We start from the raw sequence: 20760 nt of genomic DNA, 5'->3' as shown, positions 1-20760 counted from the left end.
ATAGTTGTTTAAGTTCTCAGTCTGAGAATTCCAATATCTTTCTCATGTAGCAGTCTGGTTCTGGGGCTTGATTTGTCTGTTCAGACTCTGAGGTGTTTTTTTTTTTTTCTTTTTTGCCTGCCTTGTAGTTTTTATGAAAACTGAACATGATGTATAAGTAACAGAAACTACAGTAATTAGGCCTTTAGTGTGAGAATTTGTTAATCTAAGAGTTGGGATGTATTTAACAATACCACAGTGCCGGAGGCTTCACATTTCCTCTCTCACCTTTCTGTTTCCCCTCTTGGTTCTGGTCTTCTCTTAAGTATTCCTTCTCTGAGGGAGTCTGTGTCTTCCAGCACTTTCGGCTGTTACCACTGTTATTACACCAGAGCCCTGTCGACATGGTGGTCAGCTGTGGGAGATTGGAAGTGTTCTATAATGTTGGGATTAAATCTCGGTTGTTTAGTTGGTCTGGGTCTCTGTGTTATGGATTTCACAAGTATTTCTCAAGTGATATAGCTTTTCTCCTCTTTACATTAAAAAAAAAAGTCTAGAAGGGGCTGTAATGGCAGAAATAGCCTTGGGCTGGGATAGAGCTTTGGCAAAATCTTTTCCCTATAGAATAGGCTTTTTAAATAGAGAATTATCTAGACATGTATCACAATGATTCCTCTTCCCTTCTTCCTGCCAAAGCCTAGAGGGTATCCTTCTAGGAACTTCATCATGAGAATATGGTGAGGTTATTAAAGGTAAACCAATGAAAATGTGGGGGACTCCCTAAGATTGCAACCTCCAGAGATTCCTTACTCTAAGACTAGTCCAGAGTCTGCCCCAGAAATTTGTCAAAATTACCACTGAAGTATTCCTACCAGTTTATGTCTCTAACAGCTTCTCTTCTTTAATAAAAATAATGACAATAAGAAGTAATAATAGCAGCAAGAGTATTAATTCTAAAGCCACAGTCACTTTAGATTTACATACATATTAAATTGTGCCTTTGCTTGCCATTCATTTCAGAGACCTTTCTTATTCCCTCTAGGACAATTATTTTTTTCTTAAAGTAGACCTAAGAGTGGCTAATTCTCTCATTTATGTGTTTATCTGAGAAAAAAATCTTATTTATAATCTAATTCTGGAGTGATAGTTGCTTGTGGGTCACAAATTCAGATTAACATATATTTCCCAGCAAAATGTTAAACTTTTTATTATATTTTATTTTGGCTTCCCTCAGTGCCATTGTCAATATTTTTGTCAGTCTAAAGTCATCTCCTTCTTCTCCTTTTCTGTTTCTCTTTCTTCCCTTTCATCTCCTCATTCTCTTTCTTCATCATTTTCTTCTCTGCCTTTAGATATTTTCCTTTCTTCTTTAATTTTTTTAATTTGAGAGGAGCAAGAGAGTGTACATAAGCAGGATAGAGGGGCAGAGGGAAAGAGAGAGAATCTTAAGCAGGTTCCAGGCTCAGCATGGAGCCGGACACGGGGCTCAGTCCCTCGACCCTGAGATCATGACCTGAGCCAAAATCAAGAGTTGGACACTCAACCCACTGAGCTACCCAGGTGCCCCTCCTTTCTTTTTATAAGCTCAGAAATTATTTCTAGCAGGCATCTCTTATAATTTATACAACATATAATTGTATTATAGCCAAAGGACCCCTTTTATTGTTTTGCCTGCAATGTATCACACTTCCTTTGCAACCTTAGCCTCCACTATTCCTTTTACTGAAACATTTATCAAATTATTCCCATGTGCCAGCATTCTACATTAGGTTCCCCCACTTAATCCTCTCAGCAGTATTCTAAAGTTAAGGATTGTTACCGTCCCCATTTTAGAGATGGAAAAAAAAAAAAAAAAAGCTGAGTCATGCTACGTAAGGGACAGACTTGGACTCTGAGCTTAGATCTTTCTGGCTCCAAAGTCATCTCTATTAATATCACCACCATATGACTTCTCAACATAAATTTTCAGCTTGACTCCTCTACTGACTCTTCCTCAGTTGAATTTCCCCAATTGTTACTAGCTAAATGGTGAATCTGGCCGATAATAATTAATTATTTATTTTCATTTTAACCGGCATATACTTTTTTTCTTTCCAGATGTGGGATTAGATTTTTAAGAGCATGAAATGTATCATTTACCATGTTCCACAGTAGCATCCAATAAAGTATTATGAAAACAAAGGTGTTCAGTAAATACTATTTAAGTCACGAAAAAATCTAACGATGTTTCAAACCCTAAAAGGAATAGGCAGTTTTTATTTTTTGAATAAACCTGTCTATAAGAATCATATAATAATTATTTTGAATTAAAATGCACATGTGTAACCAGTAACTAAAAAAAAAAATCTACAGCCACTAAGGAGAGTGCCATAAAAGGAAGAGTGATGTTTGGGTTAATAACGTGTCAATAAAATAACTAAAATGATTGTCTATTTTGTTCCTTGTTAATATATGTCAGTATATCAGGGTTATGGTCTACATTTCTGTTTTTGTTTTAACTGAATTGACTTGTCAATTTTTGAACATACCTAAGGTTTTCCACATTTCTCCATGCACCGATGATAATTTTAAAAGCAGGCATCAGAAATTAGCCTGTGACCAGGACCACAGTCAGTGTGGACAAAAAAATGTGTTGTTAGCATTACGGTAATAGGCTGACTTCTTTGACATCAACAACATGCTTTTCTTACCGCAATTTGTTCCGCTATATTGTTTCATCATTATAAGTGCTTGTTTAAAACCCATTTGCAAAGCTGATTGCCAAGTATTGACTAGAACTATTGCAAGAGATTTAGATGTGTGAAGTTTATGCTTGGTTATTAGACTTTTAACTGCGTTTTGCTTGCCAGGCACAGTTAATACTTGAAAACACTGTAACCAAGATGATGAAAGTTCAAGTTCCCCATGGCTGCCTTTACTTGCCTATCCTCCCCATCCACCTTTGATTACAGTTCCAGAAAATACACTGCCTCTCAGTAAATTCTTACGTTCTTGGAATTGATTCCAATAAGGCTAGTTATGAGGTGGTCTAATCCCTTCTTGCTGTGCTCCAAGTTGGCTTTTGGTTGTTATTTCAAATAAAATTCTTTTACTGCCTCCCTAATATGTCTGCATAGTAAAAGTCCCAGAATAGTCTCAATGCCTTTTTTTTTTTTTTTTTTTTTAGATGAATAAATTCAGCCTTGGGAAAAGTGCGGTTGTAGATATCATGCGAAAACTTATGATGAGTCTGTGATTCAGAAACAGCTACGCATGCATATGGGAGTGCACACATACTTACCAGCCCTGTGACCAGAGGTGTTGGCAAGGATGGGTGGCAGTCTGGTGACAGTGAAGCAGGGATCTGGGGAACAGGGCCAGAGGACTGCTGGCCCGCCGGCTCCCCCGAGTTCTGAACCGCTTGCAACCGCGGTGACGCAAATGTGCTCCCCAACTAAAATCAAGAACACGAAAGAGTTGACAGAATGATAGACAAATATAGGGAGGAGGACACATTAAGGAAGATTGGAAAAGAACAAAGAAAATTAGAGGTCAGTGCGGGGAGTACATTTCTCGGGCATCATCGGCACTGTTAGCTGCGCATGACAAGGTTTCCAGGAATCTAGACAGCCCGCCTCTTACCCAGGGTGAGAAACCACTCCTTCGCCGCATTCAGTTAGAGATGCTGAGAAAAATATTGATTTGTTCTTACTGAGTACAGGTTAGGTTGTAATTTGGAGGGCCCGTAACATGTTTAGGGCGAATTCAAAGCTTCGTTGTGATTTGGCTCACTGGCAAACTGATCCAGGAGACTGCGCAGGGCTGCCTGTCGTGCAAATGTGTTTCTTGCTCTGGCGCTGGCAGCTTTTTCCTTTCTTCCCCCGGCTCATCCAGACCACAGCCACACTTGCTACTCGGAGGACAGCTCCTCCGAAAGCATTAAGAGGCATAAATAATTATAGATTGGTTTTGTCCCTCAAAACCAGAACAACTTACTTAGGTCTTGATAGAAGTACTTCCTTGGTATTTCAAAAATAATTTCGGTCATTTTCTGGAATATAGGATTTAGGAATTGATACAAAAATAAATACGCATATACACACATACATGCACACGTTATAATGCTTAGGGTTTTTTTTTTTTTTTTGGCTCCTCAATTTTTAGGGTAAGGATAACCTCATGATACTGGTTTGATTTAGCCAAACTCGAAGTGAATAGCCATAATAGATATTTGTGGGACTATATTATAAGTGTTAGGTCACTTCAGTGTAATGTGTTGGCATTTTCCTGCTGCTGATTTGCCAAATTGGTGATTTTTTAGAAAAAGATTGGATAAACATAATAAACTTCTCAAAATTCAAAGAAAACCATTGCTATTGAAGTTATTTAAAATTTGGTATTCCGTAATTATATTTTCTTGTTCATTTTAACAGGTAATTTCAAATGTTTCAGAAAAAATATATTCATAGTATAATTACAAATTATTTATAAATATAAATTATTTTACATATTTATATAAATATACATCATTTATAATAGTTTATAAAATGATATCAACAATTTCCTTTTATTTTCACTGGAGTTTACACTTCCAATGAAACTCTGTCCAAACTTGTTATACTTTAAGTAGATCCACAGGTTATTTTTCATCCTTTAGATCACTACTGACATTGGAACACAAGTTATGCGAAGATGGTATTTATAACAATACACAGTGCTTGGAATTCTTCTAATTACCACTGAGACATCAACGGGATGGTAGATGTGCCAAAATAATTTAATCCATTTTGGACACATTTAAGTGAATACATTTGGGTGTTCCGTTGACTCTTAAATACAATCCACAGTCTTGCCCGTATTTTTCACTTTATTGTTTTGAATGTGCATTAGCCAGTGTAGGGGGATGGGGCACGTTTTATTAAGCAGTTTGTGGTTTGTTTTATACCTTTAAATATATAAACATATGGTACACGAGCCTTCCTTCATACTCTTGCTCCAGGCCCTGCAAATGTTGGGGCAGTCTAAGTTTGACAGCCTCAATATAATACAAATTGTACCTTTGCCAGATGCGAAAAGAGCTGTTTCTCCGTGGATGTTGTGTTAATGTGAGAATCCTTATAAGACCACACTCACTAACTTATTTTGAATGGAATAAAATATAGAAATCAATTCATGCAATGTTCTAAAGTCTTAAGATCAGTTATTTAGAAGTTTTTTAAAGTTATTTTTTGAATGATGAGAAATTATTTATAATTTTAGCAGAAATCCTGGATACGGAATTTGGAATTACCATGTAATATACCACCAATAAGACAGATCTCATGAACGATCATTATTTAACTGATTATTCATTGTTTTTCTGGTTGTACATAGTGTCTTTTTGTGAGGGAGTTCATGTGATGTATTCCTTCCATGTGAAGAATGATGAGGCTGTCTACAGAGGACCTCAGTAATGAACCTATCCCATCAGTGATCTTTTCTGTCTTCCACCCAGTTGTTTGGCCTTCTTGACTCAAGCTTCATGATTCATCATATGAGTCTATCTAATGCTACGGTCCTCTCATTACCACCAGAGATGTGTGGTGGGGCCGCTGTGTTTCAGTGGGTATCTTTGGTAACTGATTCAATTGAAAACCCACTTCCTTTTGATATTAACTCCACAGCTTTCACTGAAATGTTCTTTTGGGGGGGCAGAGAGAGAGAGGGAGAGAGAAAGAGCACGTGTGTGCATGCAAGCGGAAGAGGGGCAGAGGGAAAAGGAGAGACAGAATCTTAAGCAGGCTCCATGCTCATCGCTGGGAACCCGAGGCAGGGCTCGATCTCATGACTCCAGTATGATGACCTGAGCTGAAATCAAGAGTCAGAGGCTCAACTGACTGAGCCACCCAGGCGCCCCTTCACTGAAATGTTCTATAGTTAGTTTTCTTTTTTCTCTCTAATAAAAACACTCAACTTTCCTGCTTTTTAATTGTTTCAATATTTTTTCAAAGAAATCATAATTTGTAATCTTTTACCTGGTGTCCACCCTTCCAGATTCCAGTGTTTCACAGGGCCTTCACCTCTCTGGGCCTTTTACACTGTAAAAGTCTGTAAAAGTGGTGACTGAATGGGCTTTTATGTCTCTTGAAATTCCCCCATTTTCTGTATCACACTATTCTTTCAGATACTTTGGTACTCATTTGATCAATTAAAGAATAATGGATACATAGTTATACCATTGTGTAAGCTGATGCATGTAAGAAAAAGTAAAAAAACAAACCCACAAAACTTTGTTTACTTCCACTGCTTCTTTCTAATTTCAAGAAATACTACAATTTTAGAATTCTAGAATAATATAATGTTCTTTTTTGTTTGAGTGATTGAGTAAGCACAGAGCTTTTCACATCCTCTTCTCAACCTTCATGAATTAGAGTTCTTGTGTATAACTGTCCCTGTATCAATGGTCCTTATTCTACGGGAGGTTATTTATTCAGTTCCTATATGCTGTATTTTTTTATTATGAGAGCTTTATTGAAATGTAATCATACACCATATAATTCACCCCTTTAAAGTGTACAATTTACGGGGCGCTTGGGTGGCTCAGTCGGTTAAGTGTCTGACTTCGACTCAGATCACGATCTCGCGGTCTGTGAGTTCGAGCCCTGCGTCTCTCGGAGCCTGGAGCCTGCTTCCGATTCTGTGTCTCCCTCTCTCTCTGCCCCCCTGCCCCCGTTCATGCTCTGTCTCTCTCTGTCTCAAAAATAAACGTTAAAAATTTTTTTTTAAAGTGTACAATTTTATTAGTTCTTATGTGTGACCAAAAATAAACTATACCCATAGTCAATGTGAGATTGAATTATAGTTTTACACAAGGATAGGCTAATGACACTAAGCATTTACAAAATTAAAGAGATCTGTTGGGGGCTGAGATACCCTGGTTTCAGTTGGGATGTTCAAGGACAATTTTTTCACCTCTGTATCTAAACAAAAAACCAAGCAAACAAATAAAGAAACTATCATTTCTGTACAATGTATTTTATTCATTCCCCTCCAAATACCAAGTCTTATTTTTAGGGACTTTCATCCTACTCTAAATATTCATCACTATTTTCAGAGGCTTTCAAAAAAAGCATTCTTGAAACTAGGGTACATGTATCCCTAGAGTACATAAGAAGGGAAGAATAATGTGGTAAGAAGGGAAGAATAATAAGCTTACGGGATTAATTTTACTGGAATCTATTATTAGATCTTTAACATTTACTCCTAACTTTTAACTCCTAAAATAAATCTTCCTGAGAACTTATCTGTGGCCCAAATATCCCCTTAAAAATCACTCTTCTCTCACTTTTGCCTCTCACTGTATCATACTATTAGTGAGACATACATCTCACTAATTTTCTTACCTTGGTATATGCTCCTGAGTATTAAAAGCTTTGTGACACCAAACAAAGACCTAATTTCAAATATAAGGGAGAGAGGTGAGAAAATGAATAACTCTAATAAATAGGTAAGAAATCCTTTTTTGCAAGCTTGGTGGTTGTCAATTCTTTACTTTCAAAAACATTGAAGGAGAGACATAATAAAAATGCTAGCCAATACATTAGAAATAAGTCTAATGAAAGATCACTAGTGGCTTTTGCCACAAAACTCACATGGAACTTAAAGAATAGAGCGGCAGTGCACTAGGAAAACTCTACATTTTTATTTCTTTGCTTTGTGAAGATATAGTTCCTCAGCACTAACATCTACAAAAGCAAAAAATAAGAATTGAATTTATGCTGTGTAATCTAGCCAAAAATATACCATTTGTAATCATATTAACTCACTGGTGAATGAACTTATACAAATCAACAACATATGCATTTTCAAAAATACGTTTCATGATTATTTTTCCAAATTGTATGATATTTGCTTCATTTTGATTAATCATGGACTAATAATCATTGTAATGACTTTTTAACACAAAACTTTCTATCACTTAGAGACTTGTGAGTCAAAGAATTAAAAATTTGTAACTTTAACATGCACATATTTTTCTTCAATAGACATATGAGTGATTACTGTCAGGTTTTCAAGTGTGAAATTATATTACATTGGGATAAACCTCTATGTGGAGACTAGAATGGAAATTGTAGTTTATGGGGGAAAAGCAGATATAAAGCTTATGAGGATTGAAGAGATTGCTCATGCATTTGTTCATGGATAATGTTGGGTATCAGATCCACCATGGTGTTTAGACTCTAGTGGATACATTTAAAAGTTTTATAATAGTTTTATTTTAAAAGGAAGTATTTACAATATATTGGATTTTCTTTTATAAGTAATTAAACTTTTGTTGAAAACTTATTGATATCAACTTGTAAATGCATGTGAAGTATTTTCTTCAATGTTCGTTTAGCAATAAAAGAAAAAAATGTTTTGGAGACTCCATTCTTTAGTTACTGATGAAATCAACACATATCCTTCAGCCCCTTTTAATTTTTTTAAGTTTATTTATTTATTTTGAGGAAGACAGAGGGAGCATGAGCGGGGGTGGGGGGCAGAGAGAGAGAGAGAGAGAGGCAGAGAAAGTCCCAAGCAGGCTCCATGCTGTCCTTGCAGATCCCCACGTGAAGTGGGCTCCATCTCACAAACCATGAGATCATGACCTGAGCTGAAACCAACAGTCAGACGCTTAACCAACTGAGCCCCTCCTTCAGCCCCTTTTAAAGGTAAGAAGTGAGTGAGGCTGGGTTAGCTAAACCAGAAAGTTAGTTAACTATTCAGAAAGCCTGTAGACATCATGATTTTATGAAATTATTAAATATTCTTTCGTGTAATCTAAACGTCAAATGTTTCCTTAAGGAAAATATGTCATTTAAGATGACATATTTCGTGTTTGGTTTTGGAAATTAACTTCATTATTATCCTGGAGTTACTCAACAAAGTTGTGCTTCCAAATATGTCTTTGGGCCCTCACCTCTAATTAATGGTGCTCACTGCCACTAGCACCTGCCATAATTTCTAGGCCATGATTCTTTCGTGATGTAACTCTGGCTCTCTAGAACTCCAAATTCATCTTGCCTTTGCTGGGCAGTTGTTTATACTTCTACATCCTTTATTCTATTGAAATCACACTCTTGTGGGCTCTTGAAAAAATTATGGCTACTTATTTCATTTATTTGCTTGTGGAGAGCTCCTATTATTTCCCAGAAGTCCATGGTTTTAATTATCATTTGATAAACATTGTATAGAAAGGAGTATTAATACTCTCATATGCTCAGGAGTCCTTAACAATGATAATAATAACAACAATATCACAAACAGTAAAAAATTTCCACAGAGCTCCTTGGCAATTAAGTGGCAAGGTAGTTTGATACCAAAGCAAACTCTTAACTATTATGTCGAAGTAGTACCTGATGTTAATGCTAGTACCTATGTGTAATATTCCATAGACAATTGGCATTCCAATTTTCTAATTTGTTAAATATAAACTTACTAGTCTAAGTTTTAGGTGGTTATGTCATAAAAATAATATAATTGGGAGTAAATGATCAAATTCCATAGATCCTGAAGGGAAAATCACAGTTTTCCCTTGACATAGTCCATTTGTCTTCAAAATGATGCCATTAATTACACTGGACACCAGTGTGGCTGGGGCTGGATCACCACTCCTAAAAGGCTTAGAGTTCAAATTCTACTGACTGACACTATATTAGAAAGTTGTTTTTATTAATATATTATTGGAAAGGCAGAAAAGTTAAATGTTCATTTCTGCTGGAGAGATTTTTCTCCTCTTTGTAAGCCTGAGTTCCAAAATTAGTCTGAAATCAGATTTTGTTACTAACCTTGGTCTTAAATTAAAAAAAAATAAAAAGGTCATAGTATGTTTCTTATAGTTGATTTATGCCAGTCCCAGCTATGTGAAGGGAGAAAAAAGATGACAATCAAATTTTGTACTTTGAGTACATTAATGTCTTTTATGTAAACTTCCACTCTGAAATATATTTTTTAAAAATAGTCATGGGAACTGCAAATACTCCTCTATGCTCTGAATCAAATATGAAGGAATCAAATAAAATGATTTTTTGTAGCTTTTTTTGTCTTAATGAGAAAGCGTTTATCAGGTTTTATACACATTGCATATCACTGCATGTTCTCCTGAGTTATCCTTCATAGAAAATATTATTAAGCATTATTCTGAAATTATCACAATAGAAAAATGATTATGTGGATATGGCAACCACAAAATAATATGAGTTAGAGAAAGAGTATTCAGGAGTATGGTGGAAGTGAAAACCAGCCTAACTAGGCCAAAATTAAACGAGGAAAGAAGCCAGAAGTTAACTTACTCAAAATAAGTCATGGAAATGGGAAAAAATTAAAATTACTTATTGTGCTAAAATAAGACAAAAAACAATTGGCAAATAGTTTTGGAATTGAATACTTCCTTCCAAGGTTTTAAGATCATGGGAGAACATTAATGATCTTGTACAAAGTGGAAAAACAGAAAACCATCTTTTGTAAAATTTTCATTGAAAATATTTTTAACTTTAGTATTGACTTGTCCTTCATTGTTTTGTGATACCTTTTTAGAAGGAGATTGATATATGCACTGGCTTTTATAAATGGGACTTTATGAAGGATTATGGAATTGAAGGGAAACTTCAAAGTAAAGACCAGCCATCATTCATTCATTCATCCATTCATTCAATATTCCTTTATTCACTCAACAAATATATTCTTCGATAACTGGGGAAAGAGCAGTGAATGAGCAGATAATTCTTACTTACATTTTCATAGGGTTATATAAAGAACAAACAAGTAAATATGCAAAATGGCTAGAAGAGCTATGTAGAAAGAACATAGTAAGGGGAAGTAATACAGAAAACAGAGATAGTTGCATTAATACATAGAGTGATGGAAGGAAGGTTTACTGAGAAGATGACTCCTGAGTAAGACTGAAGAAGGTGACGGATGACACCTGTAGGTACCTAATGGAAGAGTTACTTAGGAACAGCACATGCAAAGAGCCTAAGACAGTGGTGGGTCTGGTATCAGCACAATTACAGGCAGTACAGAGCATGCCAAAAGGTGTGCTCTGGGTAGAAAACTCGTTTAAAGATGTTCTATTTTATGGACCGATGCAAGATTTCAGTTGGGGCCACCCATAGGTTATATGGGGTCCTAGGAAAAGAATTTTTGTGGGCCCCTGTTCTTATGAACAATTTTACTAAACTGTATCCCATTTTAATGGGCACATGCATGGAAATTTAGACTCATGAGTAGATAAGAGGTACTTAAGTTTATGGTTAGCAACAATCCTTGGTGCAGATGACACAGGGATTATTATTCAACCTCTTTGTTCCTAGCCCCTAGTACCCAGATCCTTATATGAGGCAGTTTCTGCCACCCGCTTAATTCCATTGTTTGTTTCATTTGCCCTTCTACCTAATCAATTCAATCTCTAGCCCTTGGCAAGATTCTGTACAATTACCATGCATTCTTATTGACTGACTGTGCTTGAAGCAGAGACATTAGTTAGGAGACTATTGCAATAATCCAGGAAATAGATGATTGTGATCAGCTGTGTCAAATACTGCTGATACATCAAAAAGATGAAGAGACTGAGAAATGATCATTGAATCATTAGTCTTTCCTGATTGTTCATGTTGGCTAATGACTGCACACTACAAGAGATAGGAAATTTCTCACTGAAGTATTTATTCCAAACTTCTACAGTTCTGGCTGTTAGACTTCTGCTTAAGGCATACAATGTCTACAAGTTAATGTTGAATACCCTTCTGTGAACATGCACTAGTTTAGTTTTTCTCTTCTGATAACACCAAAAAGAACATACGAGCATGGCAAATCATGGCAAATCTTCCTTCTTCATTAAACCTGTCAGTAAAGGAGAGGTTCAACTAAAAATTTAGAAACTAGTCCAAATAAACTTTAAATTCTTGTCCACTTTCTTAGTCTCCTAAGAAACTAATCCATTGTTGCTTTTTTTTTTTGTCAAGGACTAGAGACTGAGTTGGTAATTTGGGCAACAAGGCAATTAAATAAGCAGTGGAATTAGCTGCATGGTAGAAAGTGCCTCCAGTAAGGATCCGAGGACCAGGGGCTGGAAATGAAAGGGACTGTACAATAGCCCCTGCCCACCTACAGCCAAGGTGACCCCTGACACTGAACCACATACCTGATTAGGCAAGAGGTACCTACATGCTTTTGAACTTGGGTCATAGCTGGTCTCAGAATATGGGTTAATTCAAACTCATTGGTAGAGGTCAATAGGGACATTTGTCAGGCAGTTTCTGATATTAGAAAATAGGATGTGACTGGAATGACTCCCCCCCCCCATAGGAATTTAGAGCCTTATAACAGCAGAAGTATATTCTACATGCAAAACATGACCGTTATGCAGTTCAGATGAATGTGAAACATTTTACTATATAGATATAAAGTAGTGCTATGATAGTTGAGGGACCATTTTCTTTTATGTCTGTCATATCTTTTATGGGATTTTCCAGCTTCACTTGAGATATTTCTGGTAAATGAGGTACAAAACTCAAAACATCAATTGGAGCTGCAGACCGTAGATTTTTTTCTCTTTGCGTTTTATTTTCTTAAAATTCTGTTAAAGAAATAACTTGAGACTTTGGTTCAGGTTATAAATAAGAAGCATCCAGGGATAAGACCCATGCATGAGTCAGCATGAGTCAGTAATTCAGTAAGCCTGGGAACTGGAAATGAGTTGGAATGTAATAACTTTCTAGCACTTAAATGAACAAAGCTTTTGAACGCCTGAAATTTCAAATGTCTGTGGTTGTCTGTTTGAAGATGATTTTGTAATACAAAGTAATTCAGGGAAAGGTCTTTCAGACGGGACAAAAAGTTGCTACCACGTCTTATTAAAAGAATTACATTACTTGAGTAACTCAACCATGGTGAAATAAAGAAGTTACATAGTGTGAAATCCTGCAGCATCCACAACTAGTGAAAGCTTGAAGTACTTAACGTGAAACCCCAAATAAATCATTTCCGGGACAGATTTAAGCAAATTTCTTATTATAAAACAAGTGTAACTTTCAAATCTTCAAACATTGTAGTCATATAAAAAGGGGCTTCCACTTATTGAAGGAAGTAGCTGCATTTGCTTTGTCAGTATCTTCCGCTTTATGGAGGGTGGTGATAGTAAAGACATGTAAATAAATTGCTTGTGAATTCCTGTTATAGAAAAGCGAACGATCAAATAAATAGGCAGATAATTACCCACTGCCAACTACTGAGCTAATTAACTTAGAGATCCAAACAGGGACATTGAGAAGTTATAAATTATAAGCAGTAATGATATTCCAACTGATTAAAAAAAAAATAACATAGTCACAAGCCAGTCAGCATGGGTAGCACAATTATTCAAAAAGAACACCAGCTGTAAGTAACCAGTAGAGTCTTACTGGTAAGTATTCGCTGAATATTGGTGCAGGTTATGAGTAAATTCACCTATCAAGTTAATGATGCAAAGGAGACTTTGATTTCAACTAAGTCACTTTTATGTACCAGTAAACTTCTATGTACCAAAATTTTATTCATCTTCATATGTGGGAATTTGATCATTACCTCATAAGCTGTATGGAAAAGTATACAAATTGTTTAGGCTGCTGAGAAATAATTAAATTAAAATGTTTTCGAACAGTCATTAAATTAACTTGGGTAAGTGTAGGTAATAATAGACCAGTATTATTTGTCAAGGTCCTTGCAAAAGTGTGACAGCGAATTTGACTCCAGTGAAAAGGATGAGAAACTGGCTTAGTTTGTAGAATATATTGAATCTTAGCTACAGTATATGCTTCCCTATGACTTTGAGTAATATTTCGTGGTTTGCACTGAATGCTTGATTAGAGAGATAAGATCAGTGTTGTTGCTTCCTTATTTATTGTGCTGTAACTCTAAAAGTAGCAAATTGGAATTATTGATGAGGCAGCTGATATCTTACCCCACTTCTAACTCATAACGTTGGCTGTAAATTAGAGTTTGATGATCCTGTATGTATTCCAAGCTCCTTCAGACCCACTTGTGTTGCAGGTCAGTGCTAAGTTACCAAAAGCTTCATAATAAACTGTTCATCTGAACATGGAATTGCTAAGTAAATGCTGCAGAGAAAGAAGTTTAGGAGAGAGAAGGTTTAGGAGAAGGTTAGGAGTTTAGAAAGAAGTTTAGGAGAGAGAACTATTATGTTCAATTTGATTTATTATATTTGATAATATCAAAGGCTTTTGATGTTCATATATTACTGCAAACTTAAAAATTACCCAAGACCTATCCCATGTTTTTCCATTCTTATAGAGTATCTAGAAGTATAATGTATACAAAATAGGAAAACCTCTTTTGCAAGATTAAAGGAGTTCTGGAGACTGATCGCACAGCTATGCGAATGTACTTACTACTGGAATGTGTGCTTAAGAGTTGTTAAGATGGTAAATTGATGCTATGAGTGTTTTACTATACTTTTTTAAATGCTGAAAAAAATGGGCAGCAGACAAGCAAAAAGCAATGACATGTCTTGGGGAAATTCTTAAGTCACTTCACTCATGGAAGGTCCACAAATAACTTACACTATCTTTAGTCATGTAACTTCTTAATCAGTCAGACTTTTTAAAAAGTTTTCTTAACATTTATTTATTTTTGAGAGACAGAACATGAGTAGGAGATGGGCAGAGAGGGAGAGAGAGAGAGAGAGGGAGACACAGAATCTGAAGCAGGCTCCAGGCTCAGAGCTGTCAGCACAGAGCCCCACGCAGGGCTCGAACCCACAAACTGGGAGATCACGACCTGAGCTGAAGTTGGACACTTAACAGACTGAGCCACCCAGGCGCCCCAATCAGTCAGCCCTTTTAAACCAACATGGTAACTTGCTTCCTGGAGGGTTGGATCCATGAAGGGAGAGGACATTGTCTGCTATATCCCCATTGCCTATAACAGTGCCTGTTACAGAGTAGACAATAATCCAACAAATGGGAGACCACTTATTTTCTATGTTACATTATCCGCTAAAAGTAAAAAACAAAACAAAACAAAAAGTCAATCCCTGAGGATAAATATTTTTGTGACTCTCAATTCTAGGAGAAATGTATTTTAAAGCCCTGTTTTCAAGCATCATTCAAGTCCATTTCAAAATACTGTTTCTGAAACCATGCTTTATATTCCCACAACAGTATCTTCCAAACTGATATCCCACATAATGCTTTCTGGAAATTGGACAGATGTGTTGAGCACAAAAGAATTTTAGATTACAGAAGACTGGGAAGGGCCAGGTTACATCTTCCCATTTTTCTATATGGTAAGAATACTCATCATTTTTATAAGCCAATGAGCATCAGGAGCCCTCACCAGGGGATTAACAACAAGCCGTGCTTCCCAAACTCTTTTAATCATAGAGCATTGTGAGTGTGTGTGTGTACATAGTGCTCGTTATATATTTCCTGGAAGGAATGTTCTCCAGCCCAACATTCCACAGTCGGAAAATGCCGTTCCAGCTAGAAATCAGCGTATTGGTTCTGTGTCAGTGACACCCTCTGTTGGGTGGAACCATGTTAAGTTTCTACTTAGTGGGTTAGGGCGGTCCAGGTGTACTTTGGGGTCATCTAATCAGATTTAAAATATACAGAATCTCAAAGAAATCCATAAATCTCCTTTTGTTATCAAGTTAACTTTTGACACTAAGTTATGCTTAGAGAACCGTGGTGTCAGGATGATTCATTTTTGGATCATACACAGGCCGCGAGCAGATTCTTCCTTCCTGATATTTTTATCATAGTTCTCCAGGATGCATCTCCAGAGATCAGCACAGTTGTTCTTGTCTAACATAAAGCAATCCACTTTAATTTACTTTCTGGAACATGAGAGTACTGTTTTTTTCTGTTCAGGAACTAGTAAAAAAACATGGAGTCATATTTCTGTATTATATTTAAAATCACAAAGATTTATGTATATATATATATTTTTTCTAGTTGACGTGTGTTCCATAAATTCTGTTTAAACTGACGTTTTAGTATGGGATATTGTTGAAACATATGATTAACATGATTTATATGGAGCAACCCAGGAGCAAATTCTTTCAATAAAGATAAGAATCCTTTCTGCCTTCATTTTAAAGGATATATGTGTTTGATTATTCTCATAAAATCAGATACAACGGCAACCATGATATTTTAGTTGTGGTGGTGTTGGTAAAAAGATTATTGATAACTTGGAATTTCCAAAGAGATCTCATCCATCCATTCTCATTTAATTTTTGCAAATACCCTGTAAGGTAGATATTATTAGAAACTACGAAATGATTCTGACAATCAAACACATTTTAGTGGTTTGCTCAAGTTTCTGTAGTTAATAAGATGAACCTAAACTTAAGTCTAGTTTTACCAAATCCAGCCTTGATTCTTCTTTCATTAGGCTACAGCTACTTACTTTCTTGATAAAAAAAAAAAAAATTATGCAATTTGAATAATTCAGTAAGTGCATTTATATGATGAATTCTTAGAAAAGGAATTGATGGGTCAAAAGATGCACACACACAAAATTTGATATATATTGTCAGAATCTTTCTAAAGGCTAAGTCAATTACATTTTCACATAGGGGTTTCTCTTTACTCATACCCTAGACAGCTGTGTGTATTATTAAATATTGACCATTTTAATAAATTGCCCTTCTAGTAATTTTGATTTCTCTAAGTGATGAGTTACTTTGAAGGCCTTTTAATGTTTGTTTTTTGTTTTGTTTTGTTTTTTTTTTACAAATGTACAGTTCTGTTTTCATAAGACATCCTTGCTTTTCTTTTGCTCTTTTTAGAAAAACTGTTTTGCCTTATTGACTTATAAAAACTCATTGTACTTTAAGAAGATTAGCCCTAATCTTCTTGGGCTGGCTCAGTTAAGGGTCCAACCCTTGATTTCAGCTCAGGTCATGATGCGATTTGTGGAATCGAGCCCCACCTTGGGCTTGGTGCTGACCCAGTGGAGCCTGCTTGGGATTCTCTTTCTCCCTTTCTCTGCTCTCTCTCTCTCTCAAAATAAATAAACAAACTTAAAAAAAAAGATTAGCCTCAATTTACTGGCATATAAATTAGTGTGGAACTAAATTTATCCTTGTAATACCACTTTTCTCAATCATTCCAATATATTTTCTTTAGTGGGAGAGAAGAGACAGAGTGTTAGCTAATACCCTGAGAATTCAGTGTAACCCATGATCTGTTTTATCTGTGATTTGGTCTGTCTGTAACATTATTTGCTTTATTCCCCACCAGACTTTCTTTTATGTCAAAATATGGACATGCTCTTGGGAAAGTGTCACACATGTGAAAGTCATCTGCTGTGAATGTCACAGAAGGAAACAGTTTGAGAAATATTTATCGGGTATATCATCCCTGTTTCTAATGCGGGGGGAGGGGGTGGAAGTGGGGGTGGGGTGAATAGGTGAGAGGGGAACAGCCCAGAAGCACCGAGGTCAGGTGACTCACCAACAGTCATGAGATTACTGAGCACCAAAGGGAAGGAATACCAGGCTCTTGGAAGCCTCACATTTCGATCCCAACTCGCCAACAAATAAACTCTACTTCCCTGGCATTCCATTTCGGCTTCACATCCAAGCAAGGAAAAACTGCATCCTAGGAAGCTCTGCAACATTCTTGATATGGTTTCCCATAAAAATCCCCTTGACAATTAGCTAATAGGAAGCGTTCACATGAGTTTATTTGGGAATTGGCCGCGGCTGTGTTTTTGCTGTTGTTGCTGCTGCTGAAATAGTTTGAGTCTGAAATCATTATGGCTGTGGTTACATTTCTTTGGCCAGAGGATATTGTGAAAGCCTCCATCACCACAGAAACAGATGAATATTCCTCCGCTCATACTGGAAAAAAAGTGAATTGGTGACAAAGCTCTGGCTGCTTCATGGGAGGCCTCGAGCAGTGACTCAGGCTCGTGAGCTGATGTCCCCAAACACGATGACCCATTTCCTCTCCTGCTGGTATTTGCTGCTGCTCACAGGACCCAGGGTGCACTTTGAACAGTCTCTTTGAAAAGTTACTTTTCTCCCAATTATTTTCCGGATTTCGGATAGCTTTTGTAGAGAAAGGATTTGACATTATCCTATCTGGAAAGAGAGACTTCTTTCATGAAGCTAAGGAGTAAAATTTCTAGGTTCTTGAAAAGAAAAATATCCTAGGTTCTGATTCTTGAAACTTTGATATTCCAAAACAATAAATGTAATTATAGAAAATTTACATAACACAAACAAACCAAACCCAAAGAGATCACCTGCTAGGCCAGCACACGATATGAATCCTGTTGACCGTGATGAATAGGAGGTTTCTTTTCTATGAATTTTTGTCTTTCAGCCTTTTAAAGCTTTGGTTTAATTACAGATTACCCTAAAAGAGCACAAGGACAATTCTTTTTATATGCTCAGATGATATAATATTTTTATTTGGTGAAACATTCGTCTCCATTGTATGAAAAATATCAGATATATAAGGTGGCAATGTGGCTAAATTCAAACGGTTTTAGAAGACCGGTCTTAACAGCTGTCTCCTTAGTTCACTTAGTCGTGAATCTTTCAGTGAAAATCACTAAGTTCTTTAGGCTTTTCTTTACCCCATCTCTGAAATGGGATTTGATGACCCTAATTTTTTTTTAAATCCATACTTTTATGATTCCGTTCAAAGGCAAACATAGGGAAATCCCCCAACTCAATCTCCCAATTCCGTAAGTGTGTGGGAGGCCTCACAGACTAGTTAGAAGGTCTTAGTTTACCATCTCAGAAACACGAACATCAGACTAAGTGGATATTTTTAGTTACAGATATATTTTGGGTTTTGGAGAAACCAAGAAAATGACTCTTTCATTGCAAGAATGTTATCTGTTGCACAGTTTAATATTTTCTTTTAAAATGTGGTCATAATCCTGAAAGTTTTCTAGCATGTATCAGGATGCTGTCTTTTCTTTTTCACTTATATGCAATCAACTCATTATTTTTATTAAAAAAAAAACAAAACATGAGTTCTTTGTGGAAAATGCAAGGAATTCTAAAAATGTTTAAAGAAGAGGTAAAAATGACTCAACATGCCACCACCATAAACTAACAAGAATCAGCACTTGGTGAACATGAATACAAATATCGTCTGTGCGTTAATACAGAGAGAAAGACAGACAAAGAGACTGGCGTGAAGATGTAAAGGAAGTTTGACAAATATATTTAGCTCTCTGGATAGGTTTCATTTTATAATACGTCCATAATTCTGTACGTGCCATTTTAATAAAATTCTAAAGTTTAAATGTACTTGAACCTAATGGAAAAAATAAGGAAACGGAATTTGAAGTAAAGGAAATGCTGAATATCATTGCAGTCAATGTTTCTTCAACCCATGGGATGGGAGGGACAATTATAAAAATATAAGAACATTATAATCAATTTTTTCCTTAATTTCTTTTTTCAATTTTCTGAAAAATGGTCTCCCTGATATAAAAGGTAAGGAAGTTAGGATTCTTACATCTTCTCTACCCTTCCTTCTCCCATCTCATCTTTATTAGGTATAGTTTATTAGTTATCACTATTGCTTTTCAAAACTTTTAAGATTTCCATAGACCTAACAATCCTTACTTTTGTTTAATATTTGTCATAGGTTCAAATATTCACTGACCATCACCAGTTTTTTCCCAAAGCTTCTCCATTTTTGAGTACATTATTTTAAATCATCTCTTGATTATTCTGATTTTATTCACAATATAAGTTTCAGGAAGGGCACTGGTTATTACAGTCCCCAAGCTCTCTTATTTAAAACTGTGGAACTCTTGCCTTTATACTTGAATTGTGATTTTGTTTTAGATCAAAATTTGCAATAAGAGTTTTTCTTCCCTGATTTCTATAATTAACAGTAGCAATTCCATTGTATTGTCAAACTAAAGGGCGCTGCAACAATGGTTTTGAAACACTTAGAACAGTGCCTGGAAGCACTTAGAAAGTCCAATGTACATAAACATCTGAGACCAGACTTCTTTTTTTATCTCTTTACTGACGGATTGCTTAGTTTAGATGCTTGAAGATTTATCGTTATATTTTGATACATGAGCCAGATATGCCACAATATTGATTATTCTGCATCAATATTTCTTGGAATATAAAGCATCATTTCAAACTGCAGATTAAATTTTCTCTTAATTTTAGGAAATCTTCTTTTAGATCAAAGTACATTTTCCACTGTATTTATTTATGCCTCTGTTTCAGGAATAACAATATTGCTTCAATTGTTTCAACTCTGCTTCACCTCCATATTGCCAAACATCTCATCTTATAAATTTTCTTGTATTTTCCTTCCTGTGTTTACTGTAATTATCCTAAATCTTTCCACATGATAATATTTTTTGTCATAAATGTCTTTCTTCTCTTTCTTCTTCCTGTCCTTTTTTTTTTAATTTTTAAAAATGTTTTTATTTTATTTTATTTTTTTTTAAATTTTTTTTTTCAACGTTTATTTATTTTTGGGACAGAGAGAGACAGAGCATGAACGGGGGAGGGGCAGAGAGAGAGGGAGACACAGGATCTGAAGCAGGCTCCAGGCTCTGAGCTGTCAGCACAGAGCCCGACATGGGGCTCCAGCCCACAAACCTCGAGATCATGACCTGAGCCAAAGTCAGACGCTTAACCAACCGAGCCACCCAGGCACATCATCTTCTTCCTGTTCTTTTTAATTCACTTATTAAATATGCAGAAATGTAGCTTTTGTTAAGATATCTCCATAGCTCTGTAATCACAGAGGCTGCCGTGGGGAGGGCACTGAGGGTGCTGGG

Source organism: Lynx canadensis, chromosome A1, assembly GCF_007474595.2.
Source record: "Lynx canadensis isolate LIC74 chromosome A1, mLynCan4.pri.v2, whole genome shotgun sequence".
NCBI classification, from domain to species: Eukaryota; Metazoa; Chordata; class Mammalia; order Carnivora; family Felidae; genus Lynx; species Lynx canadensis.
The sequence above is the reverse complement of the archived record's forward strand: the minus strand, read 5'-3'. Positions refer to the sequence as shown.